Below are 22564 nucleotides of genomic sequence, written 5' to 3'. Positions count from 1 at the left end.
GGGGCAGGGGGGCCCGGGTCCCCCCCGAAATTTTGATGACACATGGTGTTTTGTCGAAAATTAATCATGAAAATAGGCGTTTTTCTCAAATAGACAAGGATTTCAGCAAGTGCCCCCCCACCCCCCCGAAGAAAATTCCTGGCAACAGGCCTGGGCACAACCAACTGAATCGCAGAGACAATTAGGCCAAGGAAATCATAGGGGACTTCAATTGTTGCCTTTTTAACTGTAGTGTATTAATAATGACGTAAACTGAAATTAATTGAAGTGGACGAAAAATCCTCCTTTCCGTCGGTGGGATCAGAACCCACAGCCTTCCATCAACGGGTGATCAACGGGTGAACCCACCCCATGAACGGGTGATTTTTTGCCCGCTTCAATTCATTTCAATTTACGTCATTATTAATACAATATAGTTAAAAAGACAACAGTCAATGGTCTCTGTGCTTTTCCTGGCTTAATTGTCTGTTCGAGTCATTTGGTTCTGTCTAACACAAAGCAGTGAAGGAACTTTTGAACTTTTTTGAGGACGACGGGCCTGTGTGAACGCCTTTGACTAGTGTCGCAACTCACATGTACACGTCAGTGCATTTATTGATAATTTCCTTCTTTCCCTTGCTCCTTTCTTTCTCTCATCTTTCCACTCCTCTTTCCCCCAGCGTAGGGTAGTCAACCGGACAGGTGCTTTTCTGCTTCCTTCCTTCTTACCTTCTGTCATAAATCCATAACCCATTACGTCAAGCCATCTAGGCAACTATCATTTTTCGAGTGAATGTTTTTGATTTCAAATGCATTTCATTGTCTGCGCTCTTTGCCTACGGTGGCGTTCTTTCCGAAAGCCTTGGCGACAGGGTACGCGCTTCGTCGGTGGGATCACGAACCCGACGTCGGCACGCACGCTCCTGTGTACACGAAGCCGGGTTTTTTTTTTTTTTTGGTCTGCGCCACCGTGCATTATTGCATGTCTCCCTATACACACCAGGTGCACGCTCGTCATCTCTGCTAGCTCCGTGTATCGCGGCGGTGATCTCGGTTCTCCACCCTTGAGCGCCCGCGCTGACTCACCAAACGCGACGATAGAGAGGCAAGCAGCGCCGGAGCGAAAAACAATTCTACGAAGGTTTTCGAATGACTCAGTTGCAACGGTGCGTACAGTGCACCGACTGCCACCGAACTGCAATGCGAACTCGCGTTTCCCATATCCCTTTGTCACGTTTATTTCTAAGTACGCGTAGCAGCAAACAGTGTCACGTTTATTTCGATACACGCGTAGAAGCAAACAGCGCCATGGCACGAGGAACAAGAGAAGGGAGGCAGTCGTCTAGGTCTCCCTTGTCCGATCGCTCGTGTTTTGTCCGGCGCCGTTCGCTGCTGTAGCGAACCAGAAACACTCTAAGAAGAGTTGTCACCTTTTTGGGAGTCATCTTTTGTTTTCTTGTCCCGCACCGGTAATTGCGATCTGGGTTTCTTGCGTTTTATTTCATGGAAACTACACGCCGCTGTGGTCTAGTGGCTATGGTTCTTTACTGCTGACCCGAAGGTCGCGGGATCGAATCCCGGCCACATTTTTGATGGAGCAAAATGCTAGAGGCCCGTGTGCTTGGATTTAGGCGCTCGTCAGAGAACGCGAGGTGGTCGAAATTTTCGGACCCCTCCAATACGGCGTCTGTCATAATCATATCGTGGTTGTTCGGACGTAAAACCCTACAACTGTTATTATTTCTTGAGAACTCTTCGACCGCCATTTTCATGTCTCATCAAGAAGGCTACGTCACGGTGATAATGCGCAAGCCGTTCGTGAGCTGGCAGTCACGGGCACGCGGCGATAACGCATGGAAAGGTTAGCCAGATCGATGGCGATTGTTGTAGCCTGACAAGTGGTCCCCTCGAAGGGTACTAGTTTTTTTAGAGCGTTTCCAGATGCTAATATCTGGTTAACCTCCCGGCCTTCCTCTAATCTCTCTCTCTTTTAGAGCGTTTCACATTACCCGCTCGTGCATGCTTTAATTATTATTTATTTCTAGGATTTTTACGCACTATACGATTACAAATCCCGCCGTAGTAATGAGGGTCTAAGGATTAATTTTGGTCTCGTTGATTTCTCTGACGGTAACCTAGATTGAAGTAAACAGGAGTTCTCGCACCTTGCCTTTAGCACCTTGCCTCTGGTTGTAGATGATCTACAGGTTCATGGAGGCCAAACACTTGCGTGAAGTAGCGTGCTTCAGATTTCATTTGCATCCGTCGCCGGGCGCGGAAGGGGGGACGCACCAAGCACGTGACAAGACAAACTCTACTGCAATACCGTTCACTATACGACCCTACAACGACGATTTTTGGAGCCCGCGCATACATTTTAAAACTGCGGCGTTCTACGTGTTGAAGGTCACTTCTAACGGCGTGCGAACGAACGGCACGAAAAGAATAAAGGAAAATAAAATGAAACCGCGCCCGTGGTATACACGACCACGGAGTAGCGCACGCTACGCATACCGCTATAGTTCCCGAATGCGAACGCGCCCGTTTCCCACGAGGTTATGCGTACTCCAATAGCAATAATGACGAGGAAGACGACGACAGCGCGAGGACCTCACCCGATGCGCGGCTCTTTAAAGACAGAGTCCCTCCCGCCGGCACAGTGTGAAGAGCAGTCTTTTGATGGAGGCGCGAACAACTCCGCACACTCAATGTCCCGTTGGCATCTTTTCTTTTTTTTGTGTGTGTGTGTGTGTTCGCTGCAGTCTTCTTGTCGTCTCGCCCAACCAATGACCCACTGCCTCCTTCTTCTTCTTCGTCCTGAAGCGCACGCCTCTCTCTAGTATAGCTTCTTCCGGGACTATTCGCTCGACCAAGCTTCAACGCGACCAAAGGGGTGACCAGAGCAAAACACCCCGCATGGACGAAGGCGGCTTCCGTGAAGAGCTAGCTACCTCTCTTCTTTGACGACCACCGCCACCGCTTCGGTCTGTCGGCGAGAAAAACACACTGGCCGTACCAGTGACGCCTCGTAGGTGACCAATAGGCTTTGTGAGCTCGGCAGATCGGTGTTGCGTGCAACGCGCGTCGGTGTCAATGTGGGTATGGCGTGATCTCCCTGTTCAGTTGTTGTGTTGTCCCACACACCGTCGAAGAACCTGTGCGTACTTCCCGATAACAGGAGCTGTCTTATTCTTACCATGTTTTTTTTTAGTTCGAAGTATTCCGTGAGAAGAGAACTGGGTTTTAATAAGTAGTTTTTGGGTCAGCATAAAAAGGATTCCGAGCTAAAATTGGGGCAATGTCTTTAAAGAAGATTATGCCTTTCTTTCGTAAGTTCTATCACCTTACTACTTCATCAGACTGACATCTGCAGCCTGTACACCTCGCTTCATGCCTTCATAGCCATTCAAAGACCGTTTATCCCACTGCCGCTCGCACCATTGCTCTATTCAAACTTTCTTCGTCCAGACTGCAAAGGAATGGAACTGTCTTGCTGCCAGTGCTTTGCGCAACTCGAGCAATGCGTCGTTCAAGGCATTCATTGAAACCATTACCGACTAGATACGGTTACCCCTTATGTAATTCCCCAAACGGGGCAGTTGAAAAATAGAACTATAATGTACTCTTCTAACTAGTATAGCACTTTCCGTCAACTTCTCGAAATGTCTCACGTCAGTGGTGTTTTGTTCTCCTAATGACCCACAAACGCTAAAGCTCGTTAGCGCACTGAGTTGGGCTATTTGGTTCTGCATGACGACGATGTGGTTACGCTTTGAAGACGCGAACAGAGATGAAACCGCGTCTCGTCTCATCTCTGTCCGCGTCTTCAAAGCCATCCGCATCGTCGTCGGCTACAGCTCGCACCCACAGATGCGACCGCTGTATACCCCGTAACTCGACGTTGCACCACACAGGTGTCGGAAGCGGCTTTCAGAGAAGAGCGAAGCCACGTACGGGGCGATCGCCACCGACAGCAACACCCCAGTGTCCGAATCGGTCGGGGTGACGAGCCGAGACGACGACCACAATGATTGCGGGGCTTTTCGAAACGGTGGAGCCAAGCGCAACACCGTTCCGCTCCACCGAGTGTCAATCCGCTATTGGAGACGCTGCAGACGCTTCCCGGTGCTTCCAATGTCTCCCCTCCCACCTCTTATTTCTACTTTTTTTCCCTTTCCTACACGCAGTTGGTAGCTGTCCACCTCCGATTCGCGCCTGAATTTGGAGGCCTCACGCTGTAGCAACAGCTGCTTTTCACAGCTGATTACGGAGAAGAAAAAGGCGGGGTGCCACTGTCGCGGAGAAAAAGCGTTTGCCTTGAATGCTGGCGTCGTCGACTCCTATTCTTATTGAGTCGATGGATAGTTTAGGGTACACCGTGGTTGAGGGCTACCGCGGTTGTCACGGTTGAGAGTGCCTGCTGTGCTTCTTCACTGTCCAAGAGTATTATAGCGAGCGCCGCGAAAAAATTGTCATTGGTTTCTTCGGTCCACGAAACGATGCGCTTGGACACCCTTTGGCTGCGGCGTAGTCTTACACTTTGTGTGTGTGTGCATGGGAATGCGCACAACGTGGGGAGGGAGGGGGGGGGGGGGGGTCGCTCGCCCCCTCTAATCATCTAAAGGGGGCGAAAAGTCTCGCCCCATTCCTTTACATAGTCGGACCTGTCCCCTCACTCACCCTTAATCAGGTACCGCTTAAAGTGCTAGATATAGCCAGGAAATCGGGCATTTTTCATCTGGTTTCCTGGATATAGCCAGCATTTAGCCAGGACAGGTTTTTCACGGTAATGGCGGCCGAAGACCGCTGATGTTTCGTACCAAGAACTCTATACCTCCCACCATCACACCCGGAAAGCCGGAGACCAAAGGCAGGCCGTGTCGAGCAGCACGTCATCGCTTAATTTTCATTTTGTCATCCATTCCGAAGCTTGCTTCTTTTCAGTTTCGACCAATTTGGGGTGAGGAGAGAGAGGGGTTGCTGCGGGGACAATTTCTTTTGAGGAAGTCACATCCCAAGCGAACTACGAGGCATTACGCCCTTCTGTGTACACATGTAAATATTCATTACACCCATCTGTGTACATATTTAAATAGTCCCCCCTGTACACTCTCTCTTTTCTCCTCCCTTAACCATGCGCACTGATGGCCGCCGTTCAGGCGCGCCAGCCGCTCGAGGTAGACAGTTACAGTGCGGCCAGCGAATTTTTCTCGTCCCTTCCCCCTTTTGTATAGGCTTATTCAAATAAACAGCCACTTATTATTACTCTCCCCCCTCCTTCCCGCCTTTTCCTAGGTGCTAGAACGACAGCGAAGGCGCTTTTGTCGTTCTCACCAGCGTCCTGTTTGTCGTTCTACCATCGTCAGGTGCCTAGCTCTGATTGGTCCCGTCTGAACGATGCACCAACCAGCCGAATGAGATGGACTCCTGGCTCATTCTTGGAAAAATAGAAGATATACACCTCTGCCTTTGAATAACGTGTTATGACTTTCACAACATTAACTGAAAGTCTAACGGGGATATTCTCTTCTTGTTGCCACTACGAATCCGGTGTAGCTGTCTCGCTGCCTTGGCGACAGGGTGAAGTCAGGTCCAACCTTTGGCCGTGTCCTCCAAGGCAACTTTTGTGGTGAAGTACCTCGTGCGTAAAGTTAGTACATTGACGCTTGAACGACGCGGGAAGTTTTCCACTCACATTCCCTCGGGCGGTGGTCTCGGTTCAGGGGCGCCTCCTATAGCCTCGCGAAGTACGGTAATCGCTCCAGATATCGGGATTGATGTAGACGCGGTCACCACGGTCGCTGGCTTCTGGTGCCTGCAAGCGCAACAGGAAGGAAAAAAGAAACAATGATTAAAGGGATGGAAACGCCACGTCGGCTACGTGAGTAATTGCTGCTCCTTCAAGGAAAGCACCGACATTCAAACGGCAGGTTACCTATAAAAGTGCTGGATTTATACGGGTGTTTACGGTAGCTGCATTCATAAAACCGTAAAAAATGAAGTACAGTAGAATGTAGTTTCTTAGTTCTTAGCTTAGTTTATTTATTTCAAACAAGCAAGTTTACATGCATGTTTGAGGCATATGGGAGTAAAAGCCGCTAGAAAGGAGCTTGACGAAGCTCCCATATCAGGGGCGTAGCCAGAAATTTTTTTCGGGGGGGGGGGGGGGTTCAACCATACTTTATGTATGTTCGTGCGTGCGTTTGTATGTGTGCGTGCCTATATACACAAGCAAAATTGAAAAATTTCGGGGGGGGTTTGAACCCCCCCAACCCCCCCCTTGGCTACGCCCCTGTCCCATATTCCTTCTATACATGGCGGTACAGGGCAGAAAACACAGAGTACACTAATCAAACAACACGTAATTCAGAGGGAAAAAAACACATTGCCGTGACAAAGTTAAAATACAACAACAATATGAGGCAGTTGATACGATCTTCACGGTAAACAGGGAAATAAAAACGTATCATCCGAAAAAATCGTATTATCCGAAGCAAGCTTAACAAAAGAACGTACGTAAGTTCGCGTATTCCGTCACGAAATCAATACCAAAGGTTCGAGTGGTGTCGAGCTATATCGTTCAGCGTAGCACATTCTGCACGGCTGCGGTCGTGTAACACGTTGTACTTTGGTCATTGATCAAGTATACTGGAAGCGACGTGTTTAGAAACATCAGTAAAAGCCCACTTCTGGAGTCGTATTGTACGCTATTTCAGAGGAAAACACGATCACATTAACCGTATGTAAATACATTGCTGCCATTGAATGCTGGCCAGGGAAAGAGAAAGAAAGCGTATTATCGCGAAAAACGCATGATGCAGGATCGTATCAACGAGGTTCCACTGTATTCGAAGGAAGAATTCAAGAAGTAAACACTTTCATTTTTTTTTGAGAATAGAAAAAGTGCGCACATAGCATTCTAAGCAGAGGCTGGCAGTCGAGCTCAGAGCGATTGTCGGGTCGTAGCAGATGATGCCGTCACTGGCTGTGACTTTGTACACGCCATCTGCAATTATTTTTTTAAATGTTTAGTACAAAAATTGTTTGGAGATAAGAATATTATCAAAAATAAAAAATTTGCGCCTACTGTATTTGCCTTCCTGAATTCAATTATATAGTCCACAGACTCACGTGGGCGTGGGCACTTGAAAATTCTTAAATTACTTCAGCACCAATGGGTCAAAAACAAAAGTGGATGAGGTTGTATTTAGTATAAATTATTTGTGAGCTCTTCTACAGAGCTCGTTTCTGAAACGTCTTTTTCTACCTTTCTCTCTGGACGCGTGGCGTCACGACGCCCAGTTCTTTCCTGATAATAAATATCCTTAGACAGTGCAACGGCGAGTCGTTCACAGACACAGATACGAATTCGCAGCGTCTACTGTATCATCACGCATAACCTGACGCTTACACGTGTTGCCTTGCGTCCACGCTCGTGACGCATCACCTGCCGGCAACAACACCACCCTCATTCGGCCACCACCACGGTTGCAACCCATTCACGCTTTCACCCATTGGCTTGCAACTTTCATCGGCCCTCAAGACAACGAGCGCGATGTAATCCTCTGCAACACACGGACACACACATATAGCTTCACACATAGTGTTTAACGAACGAACGTCGCAGCAGTTTCTCTCTGGCGCCGTGTAAACACTATGGCAGGAGTGGCTGCTCTCTCGAAGGTTGAGATGAAGGTCGCTTTCTGGAGTGCGTGGTTGCTCGGGTAAAATCACACTCGCTTCTTCCTCAAGGACGCGCTTTGTCCCCACAGCACACACTACACATAATTGCACAAATCCGCGGTGGGGTATACAGAGTTCCGGTCGGTCATACAGAAACCGCAAACGTTGGTCAAGCGGGGCCACGATCTGTGCAAACACCGGCTGGAGGCAAGAAGGACCGCTTCCGGGCAAACACTGTCGCTGGCCGCTATACAAAGAAAAGTAAATAAGCGTATAAAACCGCTCGCTTGCTTCAATCTAAAGGCTACACGTGAAAGAAATGGCAGGTCTCTTTTGGCCGACCGCGTCCACCCTTCCTGTTTCTGAATCGCCACAGTCACTCGCGGGATGTATGATGTCAGTGAATTACTGCAAATAGGCAACTTGGATGTGGCTCGTTATTCGTGTTCACAAGTTAATTATTAGGGCGAAAGCCCTAAATGCCACACCAAACGCGAAAAGTAACTGTCGGCATCGGCGCCGTCAACACGAGAGATGCAAACAAAGAAAACATCATGCGATGACGTCATCCTTCGATGTCATGACGTCATAAGTAGCCAAAATTTGTGACGTCATGGCATGACGATTTTTTTGCATTGTGACGTCACCATGACGTCACCTCACGTGACGTCACATGTCATCACACGACATCGTCGCTTGGTCAAAAGTGGGCCGATCACGGAGGCACTGCAATACCACGTGAGGTACAAAAAGCTTCCGACTCCTCCGATCCCGGAGGCAGTGCAATATCACGTTGGTTGCGGGAAGCTTTAGGGCGGGATCAATACAAATCGACGGAGAAAAAAAAAGTAGAAGATGGCTTTCGCCGTCCTAGGTAATTGCATAGGGGACTGTGCGACTTTTGACTGCAAGCATTATGAGAAATAAAATAAAAAACTGTTTCGTCATTGCATGCTGTCGTTGGCGGCACGTTGAACGTTCCATCAAATGTGGTAATAATTATCAAAGTGATCAATAATACGCAGCACACTGCAAGTTAAATTAACCCAAATCAAGTATCGAGGGTGTTCAATTCACCCAAAGATCAATGTCTGTTACTTTATTAGGGGCGAAGCACTTTAGGGCTTCGGCGTGTCGGCATGCATCGTCGTCTGCTCTCGGGACGGTTCATTTGCTTGAGCGCAAGAGAGGGCAACACCGCCTCAGCGCTCGCCGTGTGGCGAGAGAGAGCGAACGGCGCTTTCTGCGATAAACGCTGAGCTACCAGCTCGCGAGGAACGAGAACGCGCCGTCGCCCGCGAGACAACGCCGACGCAGGCAGCGTCTGCTAGCGAGTTTCTTGATCGAAAAAAAAAAAAAGGACTGCTCGCGCTGCACAACCGTTCACCGGCGACCCCGTAAATATAGACCCTTTCGCTGTTTACAAGCAAAGCTGCTGGACGACTTCCGGTTTTGTCCGCCGGAGTAGCCGAGTAGCGTTGGCGAGGAACAAAAGCCTTAGCGAGTAACCGGCACATTTTCAACAATTTTCTCCCTTTGTCTGGCCAAATATTTTATATCAATATTTTTCTAAGCTGCACACACAACATTATAAGAGTTAGTCCTTCACTTTAAGCGCCTTCTTTTTACCTGAAAGCGGAAAAAGAGTCTTTCCTTACTCTGGCACAACTTCAAAAACATGCTTACTGCTTCGGCGTTAGAGAGTGATAATTGAAGTGACCGGAAGTTCCTTGGGTGCAACACCTGCTGCTGCTAACGCAATCTTGAAACCGACCGAAAAGGCGAATAGGCACTGGATCTTGACCTGCAATGTAGTGCCGGTAGGAGAGTTCTCTTGTGCGTAGTTGAACAATAAAGATTCGCAGCGCGCACGTTAACAAAAAGCGGACTGCGGGTCTCTGTGTTTAATCTTTCTTCTGTCTCTCATTGCCCATTAACAGTGATTTTGCTGTGGGAAACACCGGCGCCCACATCATGCTTCGCCCCTCCACAGGTTTCACATTAGTGAAGCTGAAACACCCCTCCCTATTTGCTTCGCCCCTCCCCAATTTTTTCAATCAAGAAACTCGCTAGCAGACGCTGCCTGCGTCGGCGTTGTCTCTCGCGGGTGAGGGCGCGTTCTCGTTCCTTGCGAGCTGGTAGTTCAGCGTTCATCGCAGAAAGAGCGTTTCCATAGTCAATGTGCGCCGTTCGCTCTCTCTTGCCACACGGCGAGCGCTGAGGTGGTAGCGCCGTGTTTTGCGCTCAACCAAATGGACCGTCACGGCAGCAGGCGACGATGCACGCCGAAACGCCGAGACCCTAAGGTGCTTCGCCCCTAAAATTATGGCGTAGTGGGTAATTCGCAAGTGTACTTGCAGTAGGCATTCTAGGATAGTTTGAAAAATTTGCAGTGGCTTAGCTCAGCTATCCCATGATATATACAGCGTTAGCTAGGGTTCAGCTGATTTCCTGGTTGTCAAGCTTCTCCGCTTTTCTGCGCCGCTTAGAAGCATTTGCGCTCTCCTTCTCCATGGCTATACCACACTGGCAAACGCCTGTCAGCTGGTCTGACAACTGGCTAACCTCCCTATTCTTCCGTTTTTCTTTTCATCCTCCTCCTCCCCGCTATATGTACAACCCCCACAGATACGTGTGCGCATGCGCGCCAAATGAGAGGCGCTATCAAGCGGCTCCGGCGCAGCGTCAGACGGCTACTGCGCAACGGAGGCGCACAGCTGGACGCGCGCCGGCGCCAGTGCGTCTGCCGCGGCTATGACGTCACTACTCTGGAATGCGCAGACTAGCGCAGACCGGCGAGGCGCGCGTGGCGGCGGCGGCTCCGGTGCGCCAACTGTGCGCCGTGTGACGCCACTGCTCCTCGCGCATGCGCAGCACGGCTCTCGGACTGCCACGCGAAACTGCTCCATCTCGGCCAGTGTAGCTAACGCTACAAGAGCATATGTTACGTGCACAGACGTTCCTTTCCTTGCGGCACGGCTCAGGTGTCCACCGAGAAACAAAGCTAGGCTAGCGATTGAGAAGGCGATGCGAACGGGTCCCGATTATGCTATTGCGTTCTACTTATAAAAGCAAAGCTTTTATAAGACATTTTGAGCTAAAGAGATTTCTTTTCTTATGCAGTCATGGGCTGGTGATGCTTCGGGGACCTCAAAAATAAGACAATGAAGAAGTATTTGTTAGAAAGTGACCTATGTCATCAGAGCGACGGCGGCGGTTATCAACCACAACGTGCGGCGATTCACCGGTGAAGCCCCGCTTGAATACTGCAATACTGATTCACGTTGACCTGGACGCGGAATCTGCACGCAGCAGGGACAGCGTACTGCTCTCCCACACTATAGCACGTAGTAATTTAAATACTTGCGCTTCTCCTAACGCGTAATTGTTCTTTGCAATCACTAACAATCACAACTGTAAAAAAAAAAATGCGCACGCGGCACCCGAATGGTTATAGGCGGATCTACTTTGTTAATGCTTGTTGGCGGGCTAGTTGGTTTTGAAGCATTGTGACGAAAAACAGCGCAAGAAGACAAGTGCGAAAAGGGGCATACAGAGTTGTGAGTCAGCGTTCGTGTGCGTGCCCCTCCATCCCTGTCTTCTTGCGCTGTTTTTTGTTACAATACAGGTGGATCTAACATGCTTTGTAGGCATTCATTCCGCAGACACCTGTCGTGGTATAGCTTAGCTGCTAACGTGCTGCCCTGTTAAGCCTGAGGACGCGGGTTCGATTCCCAGTCACGCGGCCGCATGCCGATGGGAGCGAAAGGGAGAAGTAACGGTGTGGTTACATTTAGGGGCACATTGAAGAACAACAGGGGGTCAAAACTAATGCACAGTCCTCCCACTACGCGGCGTGTCCCACACTGCGTCTTTCGGCACGCTAACTTACCCCAGGATTTAGGTGTATGCATGCGCATGCGCTATAAAAGTTTCAGTGAGTGACCTAGGCACGCGAAAAACTGCACATGGCGTGAGCTGCACGTAACGTAAGCATAAACTTGGTTAAAAAGAACTGTTTACCACAAAACAGCATGTAAATACATTGGGATCACAGTGCTTTTCGCATACATATTACGTGATAGTTAATGAGAGCAGCGTTTTGGGCTAGTTGGTGTTCCATGACATCAAAGAAATTGCGCGACGAAAACACGGACAGAAGAAGACAAGCACAAACAAATGAAGAAGACAAGCACAAACAAATGAAGAAGACAAGTGCAAACAACAGAAGAAGACAAGTGTTTGTTCTTGTCTTCTTCTGTCCGTGTTTTCGTCGCGCAATTTCTTTGATGTCACGTGATAGTAATTGAATTACTATCACGTGACACTGATTGATTACTGTAGAAGTGCTCACGAGGGGGGGGGGGGGGCGAAGTCTGCCCCATACGTTTGCTCTGTCGTATCTGTCCCGTCGTTGTTGAAAAAGAAGTGTTATGACCAACGAGGTTTTTGACGATAATAGCGGCCGAACGCCCCTGATGTTATATTCCAAGAGTTGTTTACTACTCATATTTACGTTGTTAAGCTGTTTGTAAGCGTTTTGAAGTTGTTAAGCGTTGGTAAGGTGTTAAGCTGTGTAACAATGACGCCACAATGTCATTGTTAGAAGCACGACATCACTTCATCTCCATGTTTTTATCCATTGGACTCGACCAATCAAGGGACTCGCTTGGATGAAACCTTGCCCCCCCCCCCCCCCCCCCACCCCCCGTTATGGCGAACGCTGCGCAGGCTATATGTCGATTGCAAAAATACGCGTACAATTTGTAGCCTTCGGATTGCAGATTCAGGGTCGTACTGGCAACTGCGAAATTGAAGACATCTATAAATGAGACTCAGCTTAGAGACAAAAGAAACGGGCATTTCTTTGCAGGAACAGCTATGCGAATGCATTCCCCGACTGATTTCAAGCGCGCGCATTTTCGCTTATGCAACTTTCGCGTCGTAACGCTTACGTCCGCAAAATTACGGCACATTCTTCCGTGTAAGTGAAGCAACCGGGACCACCAATTGGGCTATAAATTTTCTTTACTACACCCCCCCCCCCCCCCCCGCCCCGGCTTTTCTTTCGAAGAAACTCATTGCGAAGCGTCTTGTCGGCTAAATAAGAAGGATTACTCCAGTGATTACTCTTTTTTTCACTCTCTCCCACTATCCCCGAAAAACGGCGCACAAATTGACAAAAGAGAGAGAGAGATAGAGGACAAAATCCTCCACACTTCCTTGCTGATTGTTTACGAGCGGACCGTGAAAAACGAGAAAACAAAAACACAAAATTGGAAACCCCTGGAGAACGGCCGAAAAATAGGCTCTATTATGCCACAGGTTCCGAGCAGACACCGGAAAGGCTAGAACGACTAATAAATACAGCAAGCGGTGAGCGGTACAAGAAAAGATTAAGCGATAAACAGGGCGGGGGGGGGGGGGGGTGTTTCCCGGGGGCTGCTGTGGATTGGGGGGTGAAAGGTTAGGGTTGGGCAACCTGGTGGCCCTGTTAAATCAACGGGAGTGGTGGGGGGCACTCTCGTTGCTGTTCACTTCGTGATGGCCAAACAAGCTCCGACAGCACACCTTCTATGTACTTTGTGGAATGTCTTCATCAAGACGCTATAGCAGAGACACGTACGCAAGATCAGATGTAAAGGGGAGGGGGAGGGGGGGGGGGTTAAGTAGTGCGGCGAGGGGGGGGGGGGGGCGGCATAAGCTTTCGTAGACACGCGGAAGTGTATACTTAGTTTCGCAACTTCGTTAGATAGACGCTGCCGAGGCAAAGAAACAAATAGAAAATTGCGGAACTCTTGTATCCCATACGGGGGGCCTTAGCTGTACAGTACGTAGACCACGACGTTCGACCGACAGAGGCGTCGACGGCTCCGAGTCTTCTTTTTTTTTTTTTCTCACGAGAGGGCGTTATTTATGGGAATCCCGCCCGCTCGGACGCCATGTTGGGAAATCGGGCTCCGTTCCGCGTGCTCGCCAATGAACGCTAAAACCGAGCGCCCTTGTTTGTTTGTTTGTTTTCCGTTTAGTATTTGCGCTACGCATGCTTGCTAGCTCACTTGCCGCTACCTGTTGTTGCCGGCTCAAAGGACCGGGGTGAGCGACCGAGAGATTTTTATTGCGCGCCATATTTCTTCGGGTAAAATTGGGGCCCGCCATCTCGTGTGCGCGCTGTGAACGTTGTGTTTCCTTATGGTTCGACGCCCAGCGTGGGTTATACATAAGAACAACGCTCCGACGATTGTGCCGAGCAGAGACTTAAGCCCGTGACTGGAATGGCTTCCACCCCGCACCGCTTGTCAATGCTCCCTAAATACAGTTAATACACGAGGCTACTCCGAGCGTCGGCAAAGCGTCCTGCCCAATGTGGTTTTCATTATTGCATAAGCTCGAGGATTAAGGGTTTGCGGAAGGTCTAAGTCCCGAGAAAGATACGCCCCGACGGACTTATGTGTGTCGTTGATTGCGGGGTGTTTTTCGCTGCCTCCTTTCGTACATACGTCGCTGCTTCGTCACGAACAGGGGCGGCGGCATGTAGGAGGGGAGGGAGAGTACGGCGCCCCCCTCCCCTCCCTCAATAGCAAACATAGCCAAACACAACGCACAAGTTCTTCATTTCGTGTCGCCCTTAAGCAAGAGTCTGGCAGGGAAATTAATAATTTATTAGTGCGCGCATCACTTTTTCACTTCCCCTTTCGTCAGTTCTTGGCAGCGCGAACAGCCATGCAGTCATACCAGCTAGCCCGCATAGCAGCCTTACTAGCAGCTTTACGCATAAGTCCACCGTTTCCCTGCGTTCCCGAAGGATCTCACTTGTAGTGGATGCCCCCTCCCCTCCCCCTCCCCCCGTGTAATATACGTCGTGTAAATATCGTTTAAATAAACACTGAAGTCTCCTGTTATGATGATCGGCATGATATTTAGTGTTATCGTAATACTAAATTGACCCAGTTTATGCAGTAATAAGGAATTCAGTTCAAGAGAGTTGCTTATTGGGCAAGTTGGTACATGGTTACACTCGAAGAATGCAACCAAAACGTTTTAGTGGCTTTCTTCGAGTGTAATATGCAATTAAATTTCTCGATCGTGAACACAGAGGAGGGTTGGGGTACTTCGACCCCCCCCCCCCCCCCCCCCCCCCTTCCCACGCGCGCGAATGTACTACACAAAGGGTGGTAGCACACTCTTCTGTCTCTTCACTAGTAAAAAACCTCGACGCGCAACAATTCCGTGTAGCTCTAGCTGCTTGTGAATTCTGGAGACTAATCTAAGGATCAACGCGGATGTTGAACGACGGAGCTCCGCATCCCCGGTTCAAGGCGACGTGACACACCGGCCACCACGCGAGAACCCACGAGAACGCAAGAAAGGTGATGACGCGGCGGGTCTATACACCGTGAGACTATACAGTTCACTCCAGTGAGACGGCGGTGATTGCGGCTGCGATAGCGTCACCAACGTGACGCCATCCAACGGTTTGAAAACAGTTTTAAAACGTGGCTGAGGATGGGAGGGCGGCATTTCCAATCGGGATGAACGATCTAGCCAGAGACGAACGTCCGCTATCGCGCATCTGCCTCTGCTCACCTCACGCCCGTTGTGAATTGCTCGTTAAGAAAGGGGGGAGGGAAGGGGAGGGAGGTGTTGAAGCCTGCATACACTGCATATATGAGGCGGCCAGTTGAAAAGCCAGTCGGTGAAAGTGGCCAAAGCCACAGAGTTTCGTAGGTTCAAAGCCAGCTCCTCCGCAAGTGAAAGCCGTGCGAACTTGATTCGCTTCTGATTCCGCTGTGTTTACATTGTGGTTATCTACTTTTTTTGTTCTTTTCGGGTAATTAAGCGATATTTTATATTATTTTCTGTTCTTTTCTTGTGGTTATATGATTTGTTTTGCGATTGTCTACGTTCTGTTGTGTATGGTCTCATTTCTGCGGTTTTTCTGTGACTGTCACTTCACTGGCTCGGAAAGACGAAATAGCCCTTCGGCGACGTTGGCGTTCACGGGCAGGCAAGCGCTGGCGTTCCAAACGTGAAGCCTGCTTGGCTTATGTGTATCAAACGTGAGACCTGCGTGACGTCAACGCAAGACCTGAGACGACCACAGGGCGGTCCCTTAAACTGTTCTGCAGGTAATAGTACACTAAAGGAAAATCTGGCGCTAGTGTCTGTGGGAGCTGCAACGCATAGCGCTTCAGCCAGCATGGAAACAATGGCATGGATTTGCCTAAGCTTCGTTCTTTCGGCTCCGTGTGGCTCCGCGTCTGCAGCCGCTTTGACGCAAGAAGAAGTTCAGCAAAAGCTCAGCAGTGCTGCTTCACCAAATTGACCCTCTTAGGCTCACAACTTCAAGTCAGCTTACGAGGTTCACAACGAGCTTTTCTTTTATCCGAAACAAAAGCCAAAACATAACAATAAGCAAAGAAAGCCACCAATGAGCTTGAAGCTGCAAGGACGAAGGCTAAGCAAATCCATGTATTACCCATCATTCCCATGGTGGCTGAGCGATGACAGCGCCACAATTGCCTCTAGTAAGTATTGTAGGAAACTATTGCTTTAGCAACGACGCACTATGGGGGTGTTTTAAACTTTGGCGTAGACACTTGTCAATTTTCCGTCTACGAGGCCTCTCCTGTGGAACATTTTCTGATAGAAATAAGCTGCAACAATATTTAAATAGAGATTTGTTGGTGAGATTAATTCTGGGTTACTCTTTTCGAACTATAGTTAGATAGAGCTAACTTTACAGGGTGCAAGAGTTCACAGGGACAACGAGAAGAATGGAGATAAGGGCTTGTCTCTGTCCACCCTTCTCATCATTTCCCTAAAGAAGATGCTCAATATCTTCATCAGCATCCAAGAACGCCGTCATCGTTTTAATCGTTATTGCAATTGTGACATGATCTAGACATCGTGTTGCCGCTTATCTTCATAGTTGTACTAGAGTGTACTAGAACAGGGGAGTGTCCGGAACGAGCTTCGAAAAGTGAAGCCCAAACAGGGTCAACCCGCTTGCAGCGCTGCGATCGGTAGTCTGCAATGTGTCGTCGTTTAAGAGATGCGCGCGGCTCCGCCGAAGTGGCGCAGGGGTAGAATGCCCGTTTCCCACTCAAAAGGCTCGGGTTCGAATCGCAGCTGCAGATGGTGGGTTTTTATTCTTAGTGACACCTTTTGTAGCTGTATTGGTTTTCCTTTGTTTCTTAAAACTAGCTTAGGTTGCTACGTGTTGGTTCAAAAAGCAACGCAAAATGTGAAGTAAAATAAAAGAAATTTGACAGTGAGCGCAGTTATCTGCAGCGCCACCACTCGGGATTGAACAAAAACGTAAAGTATGGCCTCCGAGATTTTCGCAAATATGAGACTCGAAACAACATTTCACATTTCACGTTGCTTTTTGTAGCAATACGTAGCAACAGAAGCTAGTTTTAAGGAATAAAGTAAAAAACCAACACAGCTATATCAGGTGACACTGAGAATAAAAACCCACCATCTACTGCTGCGACTCGAACCCGGGCCTTTTGGGTGGGAAGCGGGCATTCTACCCCTGCGCCACTTTGCCGGAGCCGCGCGCAACTCTTAAACGACGACACATTGCAGACTACCGATCGCAGCGCTGCAGGTGGATTGACCCTGTTTGGGCTTCACTTTCTGTACATTGGTGCTGCGGCCGTTCCGAGCACTCCCCTGTTCTAGTACACTCTAGTTGTACTTTCTGGCGATGTTCGGGTACTGAAATCCCCGTTGACGGCAAATCAGCAAGAAAGAAAAAAAAGATCGGAAATTATCAAAGGAAAGATCCAAAACTGCTAGAAGTTCACGCCTGCGGTACAAGCACGCAGGTATATACATGCGCTATCTTCCGCACCTGTTGCTTCACGCGTAGCGGAGAGATCACGTGAGCTTTTCCGGTAATGGTGGCGCAATAATCATTAAGCGAAGCGTGCGTGCGCGCGATGCCACGTCGTGATTGGGGATCCACGCGGCCGGGACCAGACGAAGAAGGCTGCAGCGAAAGCAGACAGCAAAGAAAGGAAGGAGAAGCAGACGAAAAAAATAAGAGGAAGAAGATTAAAGCAGACGAACCAACAAGGAAGGAAGGCCGAAGTAAGGGGCGAAGAGCAGACGATAAAAAAAGAAAGCACGGGGGTGAAAGCAGTCGGAGCAGACAAGAGATAAGGTAGAAAACAAGATAAGAAAACCTGCAGACGAAGCAGCGAGTGCCGTCACGACCGATGCGCCATTACTCAACGGGCGGTGGCCCGAGGGCTACAACCTGTGTTGTGTACACAGCGGTAGTTCCGTATAGGCTAACAGAGCTCGGAGCGGGGCCTAGTCGTGCTTAGCGGGCGGCAAGATACGAGCAGGCAAGATGAGAGAAAGCTAATGAGAGATACTTGTCGGGAATAACTTTCTCCCTGCTACCAACGCGGACACGGGAAGATGGCGCTGCCAACGGCAGCGCCAAACTTTGCTGGAGCGGTGTACGGCAGCAACTTTCACTGCATGGAACAAGATGCCCGTGACATTGTCTACAACACTCATAACCTAACCTAACGTTGCGCTGTTTTGCGAACGACCTGTCAAGACTCAAGAGTATACGTCTACAAGTCGCCACGAACTTGACGTCGTCAGTGTTACGGTAACAGTGGCGTGAAAGTTGTGTCGCCCGGGGGGAATGGCCGACGCGTCGTGAAACTGCAAAGTCTTCCAAATAACAATGTAACGGACGAAGCATATACCTAAGCCTGACGACACTGTGACGAAACTTCGAAAGTTGCCTAAATGGACAACTGTCAGTAACGTCGCAGATTGTGTGTCACAAAAAGCGTGTTGGCGATCCACCGGGTCTTCTAGGCCACGGCTGTACGCACTGAGGTCCACTAGATTGTAAACGGTAAGAGTTAAATCGTTCTTCGTTACTATGATCAATCAAGAATCCACAGCTCTCACCTCGCTGCAGACTTGATATGAAAAACAAGGTGCAAGGACGGTGAGCAGGCGTACCAGGCCAGGCTGTTCAATGGAATATATCATTTTTCTAACGTGTTTTGTATTAATTTTTCACGTACTTGCTGGTGCGCCAGCAGGTGTGCGTGCGCATACCAAAGACTGATCGAGTAGGGGTAACTTGATTAACGCGATCATGTCATGGCATTGATCCAGTAGCGCACGCACCCGCAACTTCTAACAACGGGAAGGTCGGATTGATGGAAAAATGTGTGAGTTAGAGAACATTTTGCTGGAGCCACTGTTCTTCGAATCGAAAGGCTCAGTGGTTGCATTCCCCCTTGACCATCTCATTGCGAATCAAGAGTCTGTAGACTAATAGCAGTGAAATCACCCGCAATTCTTTTTTTTTTCTTTTTTTTTTCGCGAATGACGTGGTGGTGATTTTGCAACAGGCACAGCTCAAGCATGTCGGAGTGTTACGATATAGAAAGATGGTTTGCGGAGCAATTTGTAATTCATGTTGTTACTTTTATAACATTTTTATTTTTTGCGAAAAGCGCGACACAAAACTAAACGCAAAGGGAGGAACGCATGCTGAAATTGTTCGTGCGCGCGCGCACGTGTGTGTGTTTCTAAGTTCTTTTTTTTTTGCTATATTTGGCAAAAAAAAAAAAAGAATTGGCAACCGCAGTAAACCATCCCTCTGATCCTGTTACACAGTTCTCTGGGATTTTTTTTTTTTCAGTGTTTTGATCCAAGTCGCGTACGCCTTCCGACACGCCCCGCGGTGGTCTAGTGGTTATGGTGCTCGACTGCTGACCAGAAGGTCATGGGATCGAATCTCGGCCGCGGCGGCCGCATTTCGATGGAGGCGAAACGCTAGAGGCCCGTGTGCTTTGATTTAGCCGCACGTTGAAGAACCCCTGGTGGTCGAAATTTCAGGGGTCCTCCACTACGGCGTCCCTCATAATCATATCGTGATTTTTGGGACGTCAAAGCCCGACAATTATTTTATGAAGTGCAAGCAGGAGGCCTGGATCGCTGCCGGCATCGCCCAACAGTGCCTTCATCTCCTTGCATCGCGCCGGCCTGCTTTCAACGATGACCCCTCGCGACCGCACGCGTAGCGTCGTGCAAACGGGAGCAGTCCAAGCTCTAGGCGTGCCTCAGTACTAACCAACGCTGTTGTCTGTGTGCCGGAAGCTCCACAGCGTAATCGCTGTACTCTTCGAAACTCGCCTTACACGCCGCACTTGTACACTCTAAGAAAAAAAGAAAAGAGCATGTGTGATCGCTCTTCTCGGTGGGTCCTGACATGCTCCGTATATGACTCTCTTTAAAGGGAACTAACAGACAATAATGCCAAGGAAAGTATAGGGGATGTTTTTAGTAGTAAATGTAAGGTAATTGTGAAAAAAGAAAAGTGGACGAAAAGATAGCTTGCCGCGGGCAGGGACCGAACCTGCGACCTTCGAATAACGCGTCCGATGCTCTACCAACTGAGCTACCGCGGCGGCCATCCCCCCCGTCCACTTTGTAGTGTATATATGTGCATTTAAACGTGGGAGCGTCAGTCAGCGCCGCCAGTAGCCATGACGGCGAGTGTGGAGCACTCTTTTTTTGCCTGTTGGCGGCGCTGACTGACGCTCCCACGTTTAAATGCACATATATACACTACAAAGTGGACGGGGGGGATGGCCGCCGCGGTAGCTCAGTTGGTAGAGCATCGGACGCGTTATTCGAAGGTCGCAGGTTCGGTCCCTGCCCGCGGCAAGCTATCTTTTCGTCCACTTTTCTTTTTTTACAATTACCTTACATTTACTACTAAAAACATCCCCTATACTGTCCTTGGCATTATTGTCTGTTAGTTCTCATTAATATTGTGTATAACAAAGAAAACGAGCCCTTGAAATTAACACTTCTTCTCTTTAAAGGGTCACTTAAAAAGGTCACTTTAAAGGCTCTCTTTAAAGGGTCACGTTAACTCTCCTTTAATTGGGTCATGCGACTCCCCGAAGAGTGTATAATGATCTGCAAAGAGAGCTCGCGCGTCTCCTTAAAGAGAGTCACACACGTGGCAAGTGAGAATTCCCAAAAAAGAGTCAAAGGGCCCCTTTTCTCTCTTACAGTGTATGCGTATCCCTCCCACTTTCCTTTCTATCGATCGCATGCTTTGTTCGCGCAGTGGCGTTTAACGAAGCGAAAGACTCGCAGGTTCCCTTATGCACCCGCCTAAAGGCTGTTTCACATGCCGCGATTGCAGCGAAGAAAATCGCTCGGTTCGCTCTATTCGCTCTGTTCGCAACCGCCGCTAATGGCGGTTTCGTTTCACATGGACAGCGAATGGTCTGCGATTTTCGCTCTGCGACTGGCGCGGCGCGCAAAGTTGCTTGCTGCCGTTGTTCGTGGCAGACACTGCATAAATTTCGAATGTAATGTAACAATCTGGCCGTTATGATATTCTTGACTTTTCATCACCGGTAGCGAAGAGCACGCCTGTATTGTCATTTAAAAACACTTTACAATCTAAATTCACTTGGGAATACGCAACGACGGCCACAACCAAAACAAACTCGTTGGCGCAATTTCGACGGCTCGGCCGAGCCGGTGCTATTTCGAAGGGTTCAGACCGAAAAATCGCTCTGCCGCTGCGAACAGAGCGAAAAATTTCCAACATGTTGGTCGCTCGCCACTGACCTCTGCGGGGGGAGCGAACGGTAATTTTTTTCGCTGCGAGCGAATTCGCAGCCTGAAAATCGCTACTTTTTGTGTCATGTGAAACGGCCTTTAGACTACTCGAAGGAGAAAACCATCTTTATCCTTCTCATTCGGTGTATTGATCCTCCCGCAGCCCCCTACGAAATCTTTCTGCACCTCTTTCCTCTCCATCTTTAAATCTAATCTCCCCCCACCCTGTCCCCATGTGTAGGGTGGCAAACCGGTTTTCCTAACCTGGTTAACCTCCCTGCCTTTCCTTCTCTAATATTTCTTCTTCTCTCTCTCTTTCTGCACCTCATCTTGTTTTACACTTCCTCCATGATCGGCCCACCTTTGACCAAGCGACGATATCATGTGATTGCGTCATCATGATTACGTCACAAATTTTGATCTGTGACGTAATCATGACGTCACGTGGTGACGCCATCACGTGATGATTTCTTGAATCATTCGTCATGACGCCGAGGGTCAATTTTCGCGTTTGATGAGGCATCTAAGACTTTATCGCCTTAAGTAATATACAGCCTCTATGGCTAGCGCTAGGTAGAGTAGAGTCGAAAGCCTATGCTAGATGCCATGTTTGGTTCACCGATAGCTCAGATTTTATTCACCCTTAATTAACCGTTCCATTTCATTATTTTAATTTACTTTAACATTTCATTAGCTGGCATGGTGGCTTAGTGGGCAGGGGAGTGGTGTACATAGAGTAACAAACAAAGCAAACAAAATAACACCAAATTAATAACAAGTACAATACATATGGCGATGATGATCAGTGATCATGATCAATGATCGATGCCTCCGATCATGGAGGCAGTGCCAAACCACGTTAATTGCAGAAACGTTTCGGAGGGTGGCGGGAGAGGATCAGTACGTCGGCTGAGAAGAAAAAAAAGATGGCTTTCGCCTTCTATATATAGTCGGATGCAACTTAAGAAGTCCGGAGAAGCCCCGCCCACATGACCGAAGCGCGGCAGCGGATCGCCTCCGCGACTACAGAAATAGTGCCGCTCATGTACATGGCAATGTTCTCCGAAGGCGGGGGCCCCTGCTGTCCAGCTCATGACGTCAGTCGAGAGTGCTCGCCCATTGGTGCAGGCTTGTGTGCATCGCTCTTTGAGGAGGAAATGTCGCGGACTTCTAAAGTTGTATCCAACTATATCCGTCTTAGGGGAATGCAAAGGAGACCCTGTCTGTTTATTATGTTAGCGCTACATCCTAGCCGCTAAACTACCAC

At 49.0% G+C, this 22564-nt stretch overlaps 1 protein-coding gene across 1 annotated transcript in view; it reads right to left on the bottom strand.

Moving 5' to 3' along the window:
* Window positions 1-5795, bottom strand: part of LOC119407238 (uncharacterized) — a 62815-nt gene extending 57020 nt beyond the window's left edge. Inside the window, exon 1 of the mRNA XM_037674118.2 lies at window positions 5675-5795. The gene's annotated coding sequence lies outside the window, so the exon portion shown is untranslated. The remainder of the gene's footprint in view (window positions 1-5674) is intronic.
* Between the last annotated feature and the right edge of the window lie 16769 nt (window positions 5796-22564).

This window comes from Rhipicephalus sanguineus, chromosome 10 (genome assembly GCF_013339695.2).
Source record: "Rhipicephalus sanguineus isolate Rsan-2018 chromosome 10, BIME_Rsan_1.4, whole genome shotgun sequence".
Classification (NCBI taxonomy): Eukaryota; Metazoa; Arthropoda; class Arachnida; order Ixodida; family Ixodidae; genus Rhipicephalus; species Rhipicephalus sanguineus.
Note: the sequence above shows the minus strand (reverse complement) of the source record. Positions and strands in the feature narration are given on the sequence as shown.